This window comes from Lagenorhynchus albirostris, chromosome 10, assembly GCF_949774975.1.
Source record: "Lagenorhynchus albirostris chromosome 10, mLagAlb1.1, whole genome shotgun sequence".
NCBI classification, from domain to species: Eukaryota; Metazoa; Chordata; class Mammalia; order Artiodactyla; family Delphinidae; genus Lagenorhynchus; species Lagenorhynchus albirostris.
Genome location: NC_083104.1, coordinates 89,633,366 through 89,652,033, shown reverse-complemented (window position 1 = coordinate 89,652,033; position 18,668 = coordinate 89,633,366). Strand labels below are relative to the sequence as shown.

Below are 18,668 nucleotides of genomic sequence, written 5' to 3'. Positions count from 1 at the left end.
AAATGTGTGTGTGTTTGTTTGTTTTTGCGGTATGCAGGCCTCTCACTGTTGTGGCCTCTCCCGTTGCGGAGCACAGGCTCCGGACGCGCAGGTTCATTGGCCATGGCTCACGGGCCCAGCCGCTCCACAGCATGTGGGATCTTCCCGGCCGGCGTGTCCCCTGCATCGGCAGGCGGACTCTCAACCACTGCGCCACCAGGGAAGCCCCCAAATGTGTTTTGAAGTTCACATGAACTAGGATACTCTTTGATAAATAAAGCTAGTTTTAAAATTGTTGGTAAAATTAAAATAGGCATTTCTTCAGCATCATCAGCATTATATATAAGGCATAGATACAATTTTTTTCTACCTAGGTTTGCCTCTCAAATAAGCTTATGTTATCTCTACTAGATATTTAAAATTAGAAAACTATAAATCCAACCTAAGAACCAAATGTACAATAAAAAGGAACTGCTTGATGCACGTCAAGCACAGCAGTTTAAAAAAAAAAAAAAGGAAGGGAAGAACCATATGCTTAACTTTCTAGAGTCTTTCTTCAGTGATATTTTGATACTTGCCTGCTTTGTCAACAAGAAAAATAACTTAAAATGATGGCTAGCTTTGTTTTGTGTCTCATGAAATTTTCATCAGCAATTCTAGTATAGTTAAGAACATTAAGAACATGTGCATTAAATAGATGTCTGTGGGATAAAAGTTTATAAGTGAACTTTTCAACAATAATTATGTTTTATAGTACATTTACTTAAAAATAATTTCAAAAATCTTTCTGATAACTTAAAACCTTAAAGCTATACAAAGTAAAATGATGAATATTCATTGAATGTATAGATTATTTCCAAATGAGATAAAACATGAAGAGCTGAACAAAAGTTTATTTATCTACTTTTGGCATCTTGTTTTTATGTGGTATAGAGAACGTAAATATATTGGGTCAGTAATGAACATGAGAAATTGTACTATGAAAATACATATGCCTCTAGAAATTATGAAAGGATGTATTTCCAATTTACTACAGAATTACAGTATGTGGAAGACAGTTCCCCATTGCTTACTTCTTAGTTTTCACTGAAAAGAAAGATTATTGATGGTTAAAAAACTCTAATCCATACATATAAATAAAACTATGACAATAATAAGGATAAAAAATGGCCCATGTAGGAAAGGAAGATGTATTTTTGCTAAGGAAAGTTATTAAAGACATATTTAAAGGAAAGAGAATAATTTTGCCCTAAAGTAGAAAGATTGATTGTTGCAAAATGAGGAGAAAACGTATATGACAAAAACTGGATAGATTAAAAACATATAGACAGTTGTGGAAAAGAAATTTTATTTGTGAGTAAGCTGCTAAGATTAAACAGATTTATTTATAGGTTTTTTAAAAATGAACTTAAATATCAAAAATACATTGGTACAAAACTAGAATTTGGCTTTCTCTTTGGCTAAAACAACCAACTTTTTTTAGGTTATTGGTCTGCTCTTGATAAGAAACTATTTTAAAAAGTGGGGGGCAGGGGGGTCTTTACCTTTTAAGTAATTTGTGTGGGAAACCAATATTTCTTGTCTTAAAATAATTTGCTGCTCTTCATATTGTCTTTATAAGGCCTTTGATTACTTGAGAAAAACCAAATCTTCTCAACATTAAAGAGCTAAGGGATTTTTGTTTTTAAAAATCATGTAACCTTCTATATTTATCTTTTAAAGTCTTTTATTGTCACTTTGGTTAAATAGGTAATTAAGTATTGTTTTATAATAATCTGTGATTCTATTTAGTCAAATGTCCATACTTTTTCTTTTCTAACATCTTTATTGTGTATAATTGCTTTACACTGGTGTGTTAGTTTCTGCTTTATAACAAAGTGAAACAGTTATACATATACATATGTCCCCATATCTCTTCCCTCTTGCGTATCCCTCCCTCCCACCCTCCCTATCCCACCCCTCTAGGTGGTCACAAAGTACCGAGCTCATCTCCCTGTGCTATGTGGCTGCTTCCCACTAGCTATCTATTTTACGTTTGGTAGCGTATATATGTCCATGCCACTCTCTCACTTTGTCCCAGATTAGCCTTCCCCCTCCCTGTATCCTCAAGTCCATTCTCTAGTAGGTCTGTGTCTTTATTCCTGTCTTGCCCCTAGGTTCTTCATGACCATTTTTTTTTTAGATTCCATTTATATGTGTTAGCATAAGGTATTTGTTTTTCTCTTTCTGACTTGATGAGTCTGGCTAATGGTTTATCAATTTTATCTTCTCAAAGTACCAGCTTTTAGTTTTATTGATCTTTGCTATCATTCCCTTCATTTCTTTTTTATTTATTTCTGATCTGATCTTTATGATTTCTTTCCTTCTGCTAACTTTGGGGTTTTCTTGTTCTTCTTTCTCTAACTGCTTTAGGTGCAAGGTTAGGTTGTTTATTTGAGATGTTTCCTGTTTCTTAAGGTAGGATTGTATTGCTATAAACTTCCCTCTTAGAATTGCTTTTGCTGCATCCCATAGGTTTTGGGTCATCGTGTTTTCATTGTCATTTGTTTCTAGGTATTTTTTGATTTCCTCCTTAATTTCTTCAGTGATTTCTAGGTTATTAAGTAGTGTATTGTTTAGCCTCCATGTATTTGTATTTTTTACAGATTTTTTCCTGTAATTGATATCTAGTCTCATAGCGTTGTGGTCAGAAAAGATACTTGATGTGATTTCAATTTTCTTAAATTTACCAAGGCTTGATTTGTGACCCAAGATATGATCTCTCCTGGAGAATGTTCCATGAGCACTTGAGAAGAAAGTGTATTCTGTTGTTTTGGGATGGAATGTCCTATAAATATCAATTAAGTCCATCTTGTTTAATGTATCATTTAAAGCTTGTGTTTCCTTGTTTATTTTCATTTTGGATGATCTGTCCATTGATGAAAGTGGGGTGTTAAAGTCCCCTACTATGATTGTGTTACTTTCGATTTCCCATTTTATTGCTGTTAGTATTTGCCTTATGTCCAGCACTGTAGCTTGCTGGTCGTTGAGTGAAGCTGGGTCATGGTGTTGAGATGGAGATCTCTGGGAGATTTCTGCTGTTTGATATTACGTGGAGCTGGGAGGTCTCTTGTGGACCAGTGTCCTGAACTTGGCTCTCCCACCTCAGTGGCACAGCCCTGACGCCGGGCTGGAGCAGCAAGAGCCTGTCATCCACATGGCTCAGAATAAAAGGGATTAAAAAAAGAAAGAAAGAAAGAAGAAGATAAAATAATTAAAATAAAAAATAATTATTAAAAAAAAATTTTAATAAAAGAAAACAACCAAACCAAAAAACAAATCCACCAATGATATCAACTGCTAAAAACTATACTAAAGAAAAAAATAAATAAAAACCAGAGAGACAGAACTCTATGACAAATGGTAAAAGCAAAACTATACAGACAAAATCACACACAGAAGCATATGCATACACACTCACAAAAAGAGGAAAGGGAAAAAAATATATTTATCGTTCTTCCCAAAGTCCACCTCCTCAATTTGGGATGATTCGCTGTCTATTCAGGTATTCCACAGATGCAGGTACATCAAGTTGATTGTGGAGCTTTAATCCGCTGCTTCCGGGGCTGCTGGGAGAGATTCCCCTTTCTCTTCTTTGTTCACACAGCTCCCGGGGCTCAGCTTTGCATTTGGCCCCGCCTCTGCGTGTAGGTCGCCTGAGGGCGTCTGTTCTTCACTCAGACAGGACGGGGTTAAAGGAGCCGCTGACTCGGGGGCTCTGGCTCACTCCGGCCGGGAGGGAGGGGCAAGGAGTGCGGGGCGGGCCTGCGGCGGCAGAGGCCGATAGGACGTTGCACCAGCCTGAGGCGCTATGTTTTCTCCCGGGAAAGCTGTCCCTGGATCCCGGGACCCTGGCAGTGGCGGGCTGCACAGGCTCCCGGGAGGGGAGGTGTGGACAGTGACATGTGCTCGCACACAGGCTTCTTGGTGGCGGCAGCAGCGGCCTTAGCGTCTCATGCCCGTCTCTGGGGTCCGCGCTGATAGCCGTGGCTCGCGCCCGTCTCTGGAGCTCCTTTAAGCGGCGCTCTGAATCCCCTCTCCTCGTGCACCAGGAAACAAAGTGGGAAGAAAAAGTCCCTTTCCTCTTCGGCAGCTCCAGACTTTTCCCGGACTCCCTCCCGGCTAGCCGCGGTGCACTAACCCCTTCAGGCTGTGTTCACGCCGCGATTCCGGATCAGACCGAACCCCAAGCCTCAGCTCCCAGCCCCTGCCCGCCCCGGCGGGTGAGCAGACAAGCCCCTCGGGCTGGTGAGTGCTGGTCGGCACCGATCCTCTGTGCGGGAATCTCCCCGCTTTGCCCTCCGCACCCCTGTGGCTGCGCTCTCCTCCGCTGCTCCAAAGCTTCCCCCCTCCGCCACCCGCAGTCTCCGCCCGCGAAGGGGCTTCCTAGTGTGTGGAAAGCTTTCCTCCTTCACAGCTCCCTCCCACTGGTGCAGGTCCCGTCCCTATTCTTTTGTCTCTGTTTTTCTTGTGCCCTACCCAGGTACTGGGGAGTTTCTTACCTTTTGGGAGGTCTGAAGTCTTCTGCCAGCGTTCAGTAGGTGTTCTGTAGGAGTTGTTCCACGTGTAGATGTATTTCTGATGTATCTGTGGGGAGGAAAGTGACCTCCGCGTCTTACTATTCCGCCATCTTGAAACCCCTCTTCCTGACAGGAAGCTCCTCTTCCTGCCTTTTATCTCTCCCGTTGCGGAGCACAGGCTCCGGATGCGCAGGCGCAGTGGCCATGGCTCACGGGCCCACCCGCTCCGCGGCACGAACCCGCGTACCCTGAATCGGTAGGCGGACTCTCAACCACTGCGCCAGCAGGGAAGCCCATTTCCATACTTTTTGGCATTTTTGACAACTTCCCCAAATTAAATTCTAAATGAAGTCTTTCTGACCGCGCCTGACTTTGAGATTTCCCAGAGGGCCCCTGGAAAATCTCAAAGAATTTGTCTCTTACCTTGTGAAAAAGAGGTGTAAAACTAATTAGGTTTGGAGGCTTCCCTGGTGGCGCAGTGGTTGAGAGTCCGCCTGCCGATGCAGGGGACATGGGTTCGTGCCCCGGTCCGGGAGGATCCCACATGCTGCGGAACGGCTGGGCCCGTGAGCCATGGCTGCTGAGCCTGCGCTTCCGGAGCCTGTGCTCCGCAACGGGAGAGGCCACAGCTGGGAAAGGCCCGCGTACCGAAAAAAAAAAAAAAAAAGCTAATTAGGTTTATTGGGGATGTTAAATTACATGGGAAGCATTGTCAAATAAGAAGTGATGGTAAACTTTATTAGGTCATATGTGTATGACTATTCTGGAAATTGTATAAAGTTCGTAGAAATTGGTCAATACCCTCATCATCTGGTTACCATGTTAGAATGTTGTAGTCACAGAAATACCTGAATTTCCTTATCAAATGAACTTTCATCAGATCTTTAACCATGGCCATTTTTAACCATTCACAGCCAGTTACTGGTTTACTCTGATTCTTCCTGGAAAGCATTTACAATCAGCTACAGGTGAGAATGCTCCACGATGGCGTCACCTGAATAACATTGAGACCCTTCCACTGGACTGAGCAAGAGATTCCAGAATTAATGAAAAAACGGATGGATTCATAAAACTGCTAATTCAAGATCAAGCAGAATAAGGATTAATTACATGGAACTGAATGAATTAATGAAGATGACTGTAATTTTTAAATGACTTTGTGTGAAACATGACTGGTTCTTTAATGGATTGTTTTCCACATTTAAGGAAATCTGTTTTCTCTTAAGCTACGTGCAACTTAGAGCAATTTGATAAAGTATGCCTTTGTGAACAAAAATGAAACAATTGCTTTTTCTCCCTATCTGATCCCTCCAGAATTCAAAAACTCTTACCGTATATTCTTATTTTTATGGCAGTATAGTTATTTGCATACTCTCAATAAGAATCTATTGTCCTGGTAACAGAATACAAAGGAAACACTGGTTATTTTACCAAGGCTTTGACTGGAATGTCATATTTGGGAATTTGGATATTTAGGAACTCGGGTTGACTTTTTTGAGCCAATAAAGCCCCTTGAAGAAATTTCTCATACTTTTCCAGGTACCAATCCCTGGTAAGGGATTCCAGCCTTACCAGGTAAGTAAGGAAGGTCACTTCCTGGTAGGGCTCACAATGTAAGGATATTTTGGGGACCTTGAGAAGAGAGGAATTTACCCAAATCCATAGGTAATACAGGCAAAGTCTGATGGTGAGTTCTTAGCTTAGCTTCCCAGTCTCTAGAGGCTTTCAAAAGTCCACACTGAGATTCTTTATGAAAAGTTCCAGCAAAGCAGATTTCACTATTCTTGCTGCACTTATGTAAATAATCAGGCCAAGTTTCATAACGCTTGGCTTATACTGTAAAGAAATTAGTGTTACTTCAATTATCTTTGATAGAAATGGAGGTGACTAGACAAAAAAAATTATATTTTGATGGAAAACTATAGCACACTCTTGTGGGTATTAAATTCTAGTCTTATTCATGGTCTTTCAGGTCTTGTTACCTACTTGTACACTAGCATGGATCCTGAATTCTAGTTTCCTCCAATATCTAGCTACCTCTCTCCAAAACTATTATTTCCAATTTTTCTCTCACCCTTCTGAGTTGAAATCACTAAAAATTAAAACTGCCCTTTTTCCTGCAGCCCTGCAAGCTGAAGTTGGACAACTTGATATAAACTTCAGAGAAATCACCACAACAGCTCATGTTTGGACAATTTTTACAGCTGTTGTTGTGTGGGCCACTCAGAAAGTTTACCGTAATAATCAACAACATTCCCAGAGACATTCAAACCCCAAACCAGGAAAATCTGTAAGATTGCCACTGCTTGCTCTCACTCCTGAAGACATACTTTGAGCCTAACATCTAGAAATGCCCTCAGGACTCAAAAGCTGAATTTATAGTAGTTTGTTCTAGCCATTAACCTTTGTTTTTCTTTTGTTTCCATGGAAATGCCCAGCCCTAAGAGATTAGTTCAACTGATTATGAGACAATTTACTAACTCAGTTTCTGGACTGTGAAACTTCTTAGGGAAGTTTCAGATGGAGGAATGATCGTGCTCAGGACACACTAGCCCAAAACATGGAACCTTGGCATATTGAATATTTTAAGCTAAAGGACTTCTGAGAAAATGGCAGAAGCAGGAAGGTCACTCTGCCCTTCTCCTCTGAAACAGATCATAAAACCCTCATGTGAGAGGTGCCTTCTCTATACCTAGAGGAAAGAAAGATCCTTATCTCTGAAGTCAAAGGGACACCAACTAGAAGCCAAACAAAAAAATCTTGCTAAGTTTCCCCCGGTTTACTGCACTTATACCCTTTGTCCTATCATATTCCTCATGAATGTCCACTCTTCATCAAACCTAGCATAAAATATAAGGTCTGTTTTTTCAGGTCTTCATTTCCTTATGAAGACTCCCATGTCACATAAAACACATAAAAAGAGAGAGAATCATACACACACACACACAGAGAAAATGCAGTACTCAACATAGTTGACTGGTCAGCAGATTCCTTGGTTTGGAGAATATGCTCCCACTGAATATATATCAGCATATATTACTATAGCATCTCCCTGCTTTGTCATCATCGAGAAGAGACTGAACAAAATTTGGAGCAAGATCTTGTCAAACCCTCACTTAACATTTTGATTTCATGACTACAGCTCTCACTGTTGCCAGTTCAGAAAGCTTTCCTTTCGTCTTGTACTCAATGTGACTTTTAAATAATTTTAGCTATGTTCAGCATCACAGAAGCTGGTTTTATGGAATCCCAAAACTGCAGAATACAAAGGGGCCCTAGAGAATATGGTTTAAATTTATTATGTTGCTTTGTTGGGTCAATTCTCATAGTTTTGCTGTAATCCTCAGGTCCCTTGAGATTCAATGCAGTTTTTAAGAGTGGTGATTATTTCATTTCTTATACTTGGAACTGAATTCTTTGAAATTAATTATGCAAAAAAAAACATAAGGAAAATTTATAGAAGTAAAGCATCTTGGTACTGTATGAAAACTTAAAGATCTTCTAGTCAAATTCTAACTACACCCCCCCGCAAAAAAAGAGGCACCAACCTCTTATTATTAGGGCTTCCCTGGTGGCGCAGTGGTTGAGAGTCCGCCTGCCGATGCAGGGGACACGGGTTCGTGCCCCGGTCCGAGAAGATCCCACATGCCACGGAGGGGCTGGACCCATGAGCCATGGCCGCTGAGCCTGCGCGTCCGGAGCCTGTGCTCCGCAATGGGAGAGGCCACAACAGTGAGGCCCGCGTACCGCAAAAAAAAAAAAAAAAATTCTTAACCCGACACGTGAACGCTTTCGACACAACGTGTCACCCACCTGCTAATTAAACACTTCCAATGATCAGAAAGTCACTTTCAGGAGGCTGCCCCTATCATCAAACTGAGCTGGAGTCGGTCTCCTTGTGCCTTTCACTGGCTGATAGAAGTTTACAGCAGTTGTTATTTTAATCTGACCTGAATCCTCCCTCCCACACACACACCCCGCCGCACCTCACCCCTCACCTTGTCCATGACCCAAGCACACTGGGGTAGAGTCTTTTCCAAGTATTTTTCTGGTTGAGTTGACAGCGAAGAAGCTCCTTTTCTCTCTGGTTTTCTAAGCTTGATGGATGGGAGTTCAGATCACCTGGCAGCAGTAAGAGAATATGAAGTCTGTTCCAAAAGCAGGGATCAGAGTAAGAGCGGCGAGAAGGAGACAGAGAAAGAGAACACCTTGGTTCCAGGGCCCTCTCTGGCTAGCCCTGCTTCTGCCTTTCCCACAATTTAGTTACGTGAGCCCTTAAACCCTCCTGTTTGCTTAAGATACTGATATTTCAAGTTACCTTGCTGTCACACACAAACATGAGACTTGGTTGAGTAACAAGTCTAATTCATCCTCTTTCAGATAGCTCTTAAAAGCCATCATTAGAAAAAAAAAAAAGCCATCATTAGAGAGATCATATTTTAGTTGTCCAAACTGGGGCAATTTTGAGAGCGAAATACAACACAACTTGCGATTATGCGGGAACAACAGCCATAAACTTGGACCGTTCCAGTGAACTTATCGTTAGCCATCCCACCCCTATTCTTTCTAGTCCACGCATCCCTGATTCCTTCACGCTTTGTTACAAATCCCCTTGCCACCCTGATAGGTATTCTGTGAATATTTGGCAATTTGTCAGTGTCTCTCTTAGAATGTGGAAGCCAGAATTGAATCCAGTGCTCAAGCTGTGGTTGACAAGGGCAGCACATTACTTGGTTTGGAGAATACACTCCCATTGATCCCACTGATGCAAACTCAAATTGAATCTCACTCTAGCTCTGGGTCTCTCTCTTGAATAGCACTTTACATTGTGCCTGGCAGGTGGTTGGCGCTTAAGGACCAATGAATACATGGCTCATTTTGAGCTGGAGGTCAGCTATAATCCATTTTGCTTTTGAGGATTCAAATATGGGACCTCTTGTTTCTCTGTGTTAAAGTTCATCTTGTTACTTTCAATCTACTATATCAGTTTATATCTCACAGTATCATCATTTCTCCCAACTTCTGTTCTTCTACGAATTTAATAAGCATATCATCTATGTATCATTATTATTGATATTGATATTAGCTAACAGTGCTTCTTTTATGCCAGTCATTGTTTTAAGCATTTTAAACTCACTTAATATTCACAATAAAATTATGAAATGGATATTATGATTATTCTCATTTTACAGATGAAGAAATTGAGGTCCAAAAAGATTAAGTAAACTCCTAAGGTCACAGAGCTAGTAAGTGACAGAGACAGTATTCAAAACTAGACATCTGGCTCCAGAGTCGGTGCTCTTCCACGCCTTTCTATTCTCATCAAATTCATTGATTGCTAAGACATGGAACAGAACAGGGCCAAGGAGAGAGACCATGGGTCTCTCTCTCTCATCCCACCAGAGCCTGGGTACACAGCAAGCACTCACTGTGTATTTCTTGTTCCATCAATTACTACTCTACCTAACTATATGATGATAAACATATAAAAAGAAAACGTCATACGTTTTGCTGAAGCCCAGATACACTCTTCTAGCTTAAGTGTTTTAAGTACTTGCAAAGCATCACTTTATTAATCCAATCTAGAATTCTTTCTTGGACCAATGTCAAACTCATAGTTTTTGTCCTGTAGAATCAACCTCCCTTCCTTCCTTCCTCCTTCCATCTCTCCCTCCTTCCCCTCTTCTTTCTTCCTTCCCTCCTTCCCACCCTACCTTCCTTCCTTCCCAACTACATCCCTCCTTCCCTTCCTCCCTTCTTTCCTTTTTTTTTACTCTCTCTCTTTTTCTCTCATCCTCTTTCTTTTTCTCTCCCTCCTTTCTCTTCCTTACTTTCTCTCTTAAAGAGAATTGTATTTGCCTGACTCTAGTCTACTCTCCCCTGCTCCATGATTTCTTAAAGATCATAACATTTCCCTAGAAGTTCTCTCCTAGCCCAAGATTCTAATTTCCTTGGACAGAAATTTGAATTTATTTACAGACGCTAGATAATCTATAGCTTCCTCACCTGAGAAATTACAGGGCCCATCAAAAACTGCAAACCAACCAATGACCTGGACTAATTTAAAAGTCCTTCTTCTTTTGGTGAACATAATTTCACTTTGACAAATTTGTATCTCAACCTGGCCATTGTAAGAACAAGTCAAAACACAACGCAATGATACTGACCAATATGACAGGCACACAGAAAATGTACAGTGGTTACAAGGTTAATGGTTTCAAAGATAACAAAACAATTATTTGAATAACTCCAAATTTAAATATAAAAAGTGAGAAATAAGTGGAAAACACTCTGAGATATACCTGATGCTATGGCCATCCTAGATCCAAGTCCTTTTGGAGGAAGAGTATAGCAAAGTCATTTATGGAGGAGTAGCCACGGAAATCAGTTTACACAGACACAGGGCCTCAAATTGATTTGGACAATCCTGAAAGAGTTAAAAAGAACCAATATATAAATAAAAATGAAAAACATCACTCTTGACCAGCCTGTCTATTGGATGCCCAACACCCCGCCATGGGGAAGGACAGAGCAAAGTGACAAATATCGCCAGCTCGGAGAGGAGTTTTTTCACCTCTCCTCAAGGCTGAATAGAAGGAATTTAATTTGCCTGCTTGGCTCTTATGCAATGCCAGGTAACTGTAGAATAAAGAGGGCTTTGAGGGAGAAAGCCAGACTTCCCAAACACACTGCTGCAATCATATCCTCCTCTTGTCAGATGCCTGCAGACACAGCGACCAACGTGTCCCAGACTGCTTACTGCTATCACTCAGATGCATAAGGCTCTGTCTCCCATAGAGAAGGATGGGAGATAGAAAGGCTCCAACCTCTCTCCTTGTGAAAACTCCACAGTGAAATTCCATCAGACAGAAGCCAGTTCTCTGCTGAGTGAATTGAGCCTTTTATCAGTCAGATTTGTATACATTATAGAAAGAGCCAAAGAAGGGAGTCACTGTACACCTCGAATATTTTTAGTTCCCCAGGATTAGTTGCTATTGGACTTAATGTGAGGGGAAGAAAAGAAAAAAACCAACTTCAGTCTTCTGTGTATATTGGTGGCTTTTTGAGGTCTCTAAGTTTTGCTGGACTTGCCTGCTTCCTTTTCAGATATACTCTGGTAGCACAAAGAGCATGCTATCTGTTTCATGTTCCAAATTTGACCCCGATTTCATTTTCATTTATTTTTCAAATAATTTACTGATGAGAGCGTGTGAGTGTGTGTGAATACATGCATGTGCACAAACTTACATTGACCTGATTTCAGTTTTGAGACTCATTCTGTTTACCAAAACAGCACAATAAAGGCATTTCAGTTGGCAGAATCAGCTGGGAAACTTTTACAAGTCCCTCACTTTCTTCATTGACTTTAGTTATTGCTGAAGCAATTCCCTTGGGAAAAGAAACATGAAAACAAGCCAATGCATAAAATATGTGGATGCAGAGATAGAGCTAGTATTGATGTCACTAGATTTATAATAATAATTTAAAAAACACGACTTTTTAAACTTGGTCTCTTGCAGAGTTTGGGGAATAGAAATAATCCTTCTACCGTGGTATTCACTCCTATAATTATTTTAAATGTCAGTCTTACTACTTCCCCTACAACCTCCTTTCAATCATTCAACAAGTATTTATTGAGCACCTATTATGTGGCGGGCATGTACTGGGTGCTGAGGATATGACAGTGAATAAGACAGGCATGGTTCCCACCCTCCTAGCCTAGAGGATTTTCAATTAAAGAGATGATACAAGAGTCGTTACCATAAAATCCCTCGATCTAAGTTGTAGACACTAAAACTAGGGCACAATGCCATGTCTCTGGGGAAAGGAGAGGTGGTAAGGGGATAAACATCCTCCAAATAGAGTAATCTGTTCAGGAAGACATTTCTAGAAGCACTGTCTATATTACTCTCAGAGCCTGTGCGTAGAAGAGGAAGTCTTTCTTCCACCCTCCTTTCGTTCTTCCCTAAGAGGAGGTGATATTAACAGATGAATCTGATTCCAAACTTGAGGTTGGTTTACATGTACTCCTAATCCACTTTGTACACTCTCTTCCAGTTTTTATTTTGATGCTGCTGTACCAATAAACTTCATCACAGTCTACTTCTTTGAGGTACATTTTCAGGGTACTAAAGTGAACATCCAATCTCTTTAGACCTAAATGGCTTTATGGGCATACAATCTGTTCACTCACACAGGGCCCCAAGCTCAAAAAGGTCCTGGGCTTTGTTTAACTTTCTACTGTTGCTGTCTTGAAATTCTTGATACTTTTTGGACAAGGGACCCTACGTTGTCATTTTGCACTGACCTTGCAAATTATGTAGCCAGTTCTGTTTTTAGAATTAGTAGGCAACTCGTGGAAAAATTTGGACATGGTGTGGGTGGGTGGGTGGAGAGACTGCTGGGGTGCCAATTCTAAGCTCTTACCCCCCACCACCACTTAAGTTTACTAGAGACCCAAATTTTGGAGATGATGGCACTGGATAGTCAGTCATAGATGCTCAAGAAATAATTCATTAAGCAATTACTTTTCTAGTATTTATTCAACAAAAATTTACTGAGCAAAAGTCTTGAAGATGGACCAAATAAAGCTTAAAGGTTTACCTCATTAATTGCATTTGAGCTCTTTGGCAGTATTACTCTAAAGGAGCAATGGAGAATACCTTACACATGATTATTAAATTATGTCTAACAATTTTATGTAGAAGGCAATGTATTAAATATTAAACTTGGAATCAGAAAACCTGGTTTCCTATGCAGGATTTTTGTCTTATATGATCTTGTCTGGCTACTTAAGCATTTGGGGTCTCTTTTATTTTTTCTATTAAAAAAAGATGATAATACTATGCTGCTGCTTGTTGAAAGGATTAAACAGTATAGGTGAAAGTGCCTCTCAGAGTCTGTCTCTCCGAGTCTCTGTCTCTCAGACAGTCTCTGTCTTTCAGAGTCTCTCAGAGCCATATAGTAGGCACTCAATAAGTCATTGTGTTGGTTTGATGTACTTATAGGCCTTTCCTTAGAGATGGAAATAGAATTGCACTGTCTGAATCCACTGAGGAAAAAAGTGATGTATTATTAACATATTAGAGGTTAAAAGATTATAATTTCTTGAATAAAAAGATTATAATTGTACTTAAAATATTTTATCTCTCCTTTATTCTTCTTCTCAACACTAACCAACATTACTACCATTGGATTCTTCTCTTTATTACTACAACAGGATTCTTCCATTTAAATAGCACTTAAATTCTCTATACATCCAAAGATAGAAATTCTGACACAAATTTCACTCACATTCCAGGAATTTTGTTTCTGTGGTGTGTGTATGTGCACAGCCATGCACAATTAATGAGAGTTTTCAAAGTAGAATCAAGTGAACTCGGCACCACCAGTTCCCCCAAATTACTACCATCGCTCTTTCTAGAACTCAACCAGTTAAGAATTTGGGTTTCATCTCACGCTCTTCTCAGTCCGGTGCAAATCATTCCTACATCAGAAAACAAATAATCATTATTTGCTTTAACCAGTGTCCTATTAGCCAACCCGAACATAGATTTTTTACTTTTTTAATTTAAAAAGCAAAATTCAATCCATTAAATTGGATTTGGTATAATTCTAAGAGGGAACGCTATCATCATATTCAATTCCCTAGTTACTTTCCTTCTGACTTTGAAATGTATACGTGAGGGTATCACTGTTTTGATGAGTAACAGAAAATAAGATCTCTGTCAGATATTACAGATGACTCCTGGTTCATGGAAAGCATTAATGATAGTCTCAAGAGAAAGGGCAGTTTAGGCAACTCCAAAGTAATAGTCATGGTTATCCAAGAGCTTCTATTCAGTGTTGCTGAGAGCACATTTGATAATAACTATAGACCATAGTGACTGCTCATGAAGTAAATTTCATAAATTGTAAAAGTTCTTTAAATATTTATTATAAAATATTTGGAAGGATTTTACGGAAGGTGAAGCTGAGGTTTAAAGAATTTGAGCAACTTGCCCAGAGTTACATTTGGACCTAGAAGAACCAAGCCTAAAACCCAAGTGTGTCAGACAACAAAAGTGGTGCTCTTAACTCAGAGTATTATCACCCTGCCTCCCATTTGGCCATTTACCATCCGGCTCTATATCCCTGTTGACTTTCCTTCCCTAGAACTGAGAACGTAGGTAAGTGAGCTCACCTGCAAGGTTTACCACAGGCAGAAGAGCACCTGGACTGAAACTAGTTACCTAAATATTATATTCTCAACCTTGATGTTCAGATGAGATGTTTTCTAGACATCCCGACCCCTAGACCTAGCCCCATGCAGTAGTATATCACTAAAAACAGATTACTGCACATGCATACACATGCAAGCACTATCTCCTAATTTTCTTCTTAGAAATGAGAATAAGCTTTAGTTTAGACAATAAATACTTCCAAGGTACAGAAACTTTTAAACATGTAGCATCATCTTGCTATTTAAACAAACCAGTAATTTAGGAGTAAAAGTCAATAATCATCATGGAACTACCTTTGAAAATCAATTTATATTTTTCACATTCTATACTTCTAAATAAACCATTTGCAGTCAGGTTTGGCAAACATTCTTATACTCAATTTCATTCGAAGCACGTGTTCCACGTGTGAAGGATTCTTAGTTTATATGTTGATGTCAGCCAAGTTAAAACCTCCTTTGCCATCTGAATTATGTGAGAGCTTTCAAATCTAATGTGGAGTTTGCACCTTGCAGAAGGGAAAGACATTTTAATAAGCCTTATTGTATCCACTGAAGGAAAATGAAATGAAATTTGCAGAGATATTTACTTTTTAACAAGGCTGGTGAGAAAGCTATATAGAAAGATAGATAGAACACCAAAAAGAGAACTCACTTGGATTTTGCCTTTTTTTCTCATATCTTGTTTTTCTCTCACCTCCTTTTCTCTGTCAACTTCTGCCCAGGCTGAAAGATATAAAGTCCTTTTGTATTTTTTCATGCCCATTCCCACAGCTTGTGCTTCTTTCTAGGAAGTAAAAAGAGGTCAAGACAGAAGACAGCAGAACACACTGGTTACTATGCCACACACACCAGAAAATCCCCAAGAAGACATTCAAGGCTCTATCCAAATTCCCACTGAAAGAGAGAAGAGGGTCAGGCCTGTGGTTATTTAAACTGGGCATCTCTGAATCAAAATAACTTCCTAACCCTTTTACTACCTTATGCTAGCTCACCCCTTTCAAAAATCTATAAAATTAGTTTCCTGGATTCAATAGGTCACTTCGTTTAAGCTTCTGTTCAAATGTCACACCTCAGGGTAGCCTTTGCAAAACACACTATCCTTGATCCCACACCCTTGATCCCATTTTCTTAATAACAATGATCACTACCTGACATTTTACAATATGTTTCCTGATCATTTATTTGTTGTTTACTTCTCCTTCTGGAATGTAGGCATTGTGAGGGTAGATTTCTCTAACTGACCACCATACGTCCAACGCCTGGAACAGTACCCACGCGTGATAGGAACTCACTAAATATTTGTTGAATTAATGAAGTACCTGTGAAAACAAGCTGGACCGTATGGAGCTGGCAGAAGTATACTGACACGTTGGTTTCTGATGTCATTTCTTCTCACATAATTCCGCCTGAAGGAAACCTTTTCAGGAAGGCAATCTCGAGTCCAAGTTTCTTCCACGTCTTTCTTCTGTTCTCTGTGTAGTCAGCCCAAAGGATATTTGAGTTCAATTTGCAGAGAAATGCTATAGATAGAAATGATAATGTCCCCTCAACTTAAAAGAGCTGAGCATGTTTTGAAAGCGTTTTATGAACTGGAAACCTTTCTATGAGGTATTTCACTACAGCCCCATGAAACCTGACAGCCTGCTGGAATTTCATCCTGTTAAATCTGGCAGTGTTTCCTTCCTCATGTAATGAGTTCATGTTTTCATTTAAGTTCATACCCAGATACAAATCAGTGTCACTGCCACAGGCAACGATTCACAGAATTCCCAAGTACTTGGGGCTGAGGGACTCAGGGTTTAGAAGCACAAATGCCAAATTCTCCTCTTCACATGGGGGCTCTGTGGCATTGACTGTCTTCTGCCCGCCTCGGTGCCAGGTCCCGGGGAGGCCATTGGCTAAGTGGGCTTCTGGCTTCTATCTCAATGCAAGCTAGTCCTCTCAAGCCTCTCTGGATTTCCTGTGGTGATCCCTCTTTGCATCCGTCTGAGAAAGAAACAATAATCACGATTTTTTTTTCCCCAGGAGGAGAGTTCAAGAGCACAAGTGGTTTTAGTTAGGGATTCAATAAACACTTTGGCAGGAATGAGGAAAGCAGTGTACAAAAGACCTAGTTTTTCTTCCAGTTCTAGTTAAAGGTGGATATTTTCACGTGAGGCAAATTGGGCATCGTCGATACGATGAGGGACAACCTCTGTCCTTGGCTGATACACTAGGTAACTAAAATCTAATCCCTAGTCAAAGGCTATTTCTTCAAGTGCCATTATCGATAAATGATGGTTATTGCAGCAAAGATAGTAACAATGACAGGGAAAGCACCCAGTGTATGAAAGTTCTGTCCTGCCAGTGGGGAACTTGTCCCGATTTGCACTGACTTCATGACTTCCTGCAGGCAAACACCTGGAGACTCTTTCCTAGAGGTACTGCTGAGCACAGGACAGTGCCATCAGGGTGTCTTCACCACTTAGAGAGGTGGGATAGGGAGGGTGGGAGGGACATGCAAGAGGCAGGGGATAGGAGGATATATGTATAGCTGTTTCACTCTGTTATAAAGCAGAAACTAGCACACTACTGTAAAGCAATTATACTCCAATAAAGATGTTAAAAAAAAAAAGCAATACAGCCAGCTCTCCCCTTTCCCAAGCCGAGTACTCAGACCGCTAGGAGCTGATTTGGAGGAGACGAGGTTGAAAAATAAAAGGATAGTTAGAAGAAAGTTTAAAAAAGAATCCATTTGTCTTCTTTGTGTTCAAGAGAGCAAGCTAATTTATACACTCACATTCATATTTTACTAGTTTTTTTGTCCAGCACTAAATTTGTAACTCTGAACTTTCCTTACCACAGGATTGAAGCTGTACTATTAGGAACCCCAAATTTCAATACTGATAATCCCATCACTGTTCTTGATTCAAGGAGAGGCAGACACAGAGCCCACCCTGAGCCAAGGGTTGACATCCCTCTCTGAGCTCTGTCCTTGGGACCCCTCCAGTAGATAGATGGCTGCATTGTGGCTTGGGCCATATTTTCTTTGTCTGCACCATTTATTTAGATGCCTAGTGATGACTGACAAAACTTGCTCTATAAAACAACAGTTATTTTTCTACTCTCCCTTTAGGGAATTCTTATAAATTCGAATTTGGCTTCACTACCTAGAGATCAATATGCCACAATTCTTGTCTAAAACTGCATGCTTTCCAGATTGTCCCATAACAAGCTAAAATATATACACATATATTCCTTTTAATCTGACAGCTTTGTATCAATGTGATTCATTTATTAATCAATTAATGCGTTCATTCAACAATTATTTTATTGAACACCTACTAATTCCAGGCATTGCACTAGAAGCTGGACACCGCGACAAAGCATAAATAATACAAGTTCTTTGGTATGTATTAAAAATCCGGGGCTAATATGGGAAATAATCAGTCGTTAAAGTAAACTGGACATAATGCAGGAGAAAATATATGAAAAAGCCACTGCAGACCCTAAGGCATGTGGTTTAAGGCATATTCTCTATGTTACAGATTCTATTTTGCTTATTCAAATAATTCTTGGAATTTTGAAGGGTTACATTTAAGTTGTCCTATCTCAACCCAACATTCAGGTAGTGGGTCCCTTTTTTAAAACTGTGTTTTATCAGGAGTTTTGATCTGGTGTGACATCAGTGTGCCTGTCACAAGAAACTCTTTTAAGTCCAAGGAGATAAACTATTGTCTCCATTAACAAGGTCACACCTACAGAGACACTGGGTTTTCCCTTGGGGCATTGGAAGGTGTTAAGTTCACAACCCACAACCTGGGGCTTCAGTTGAACAAATTGAATAGTGGATTCAGACAGCTGCAGAAATGGAAAAGAACCCATCACCCTGTGGAGAGCCACGACAGAAACCACAGAATTTTCTCCTG

The 18,668-nt window shown here is 40.2% G+C and overlaps 2 long non-coding RNA genes across 3 annotated transcripts in view; both read right to left on the bottom strand.

The window, feature by feature from the left end:
• LOC132528227 (uncharacterized) overlaps positions 1–8,563 on the bottom strand; it is a 97,222-nt gene extending 88,659 nt beyond the window's left edge. For both annotated transcript variants that reach the window (XR_009543136.1, XR_009543135.1), the window contains exons 1-2: positions 8,537–8,563; positions 4,521–4,605 (exon numbers count right to left, since the gene is read on the bottom strand). This is a non-coding gene — a long non-coding RNA (uncharacterized LOC132528227). The remainder of the gene's footprint in view (positions 1–4,520; positions 4,606–8,536) is intronic.
• A 2,277-nt stretch (positions 8,564–10,840) lies between these two features.
• LOC132528226 (uncharacterized) lies at positions 10,841–15,487 on the bottom strand. The gene is made up of 4 exons (XR_009543134.1): positions 15,413–15,487; positions 13,833–14,025; positions 11,793–11,927; positions 10,841–10,965 (listed from the first exon to the last, which is right to left on the bottom strand). It is a non-coding gene; the product is annotated as an uncharacterized LOC132528226 (long non-coding RNA).
• Between the last annotated feature and the right edge of the window lie 3,181 nt (positions 15,488–18,668).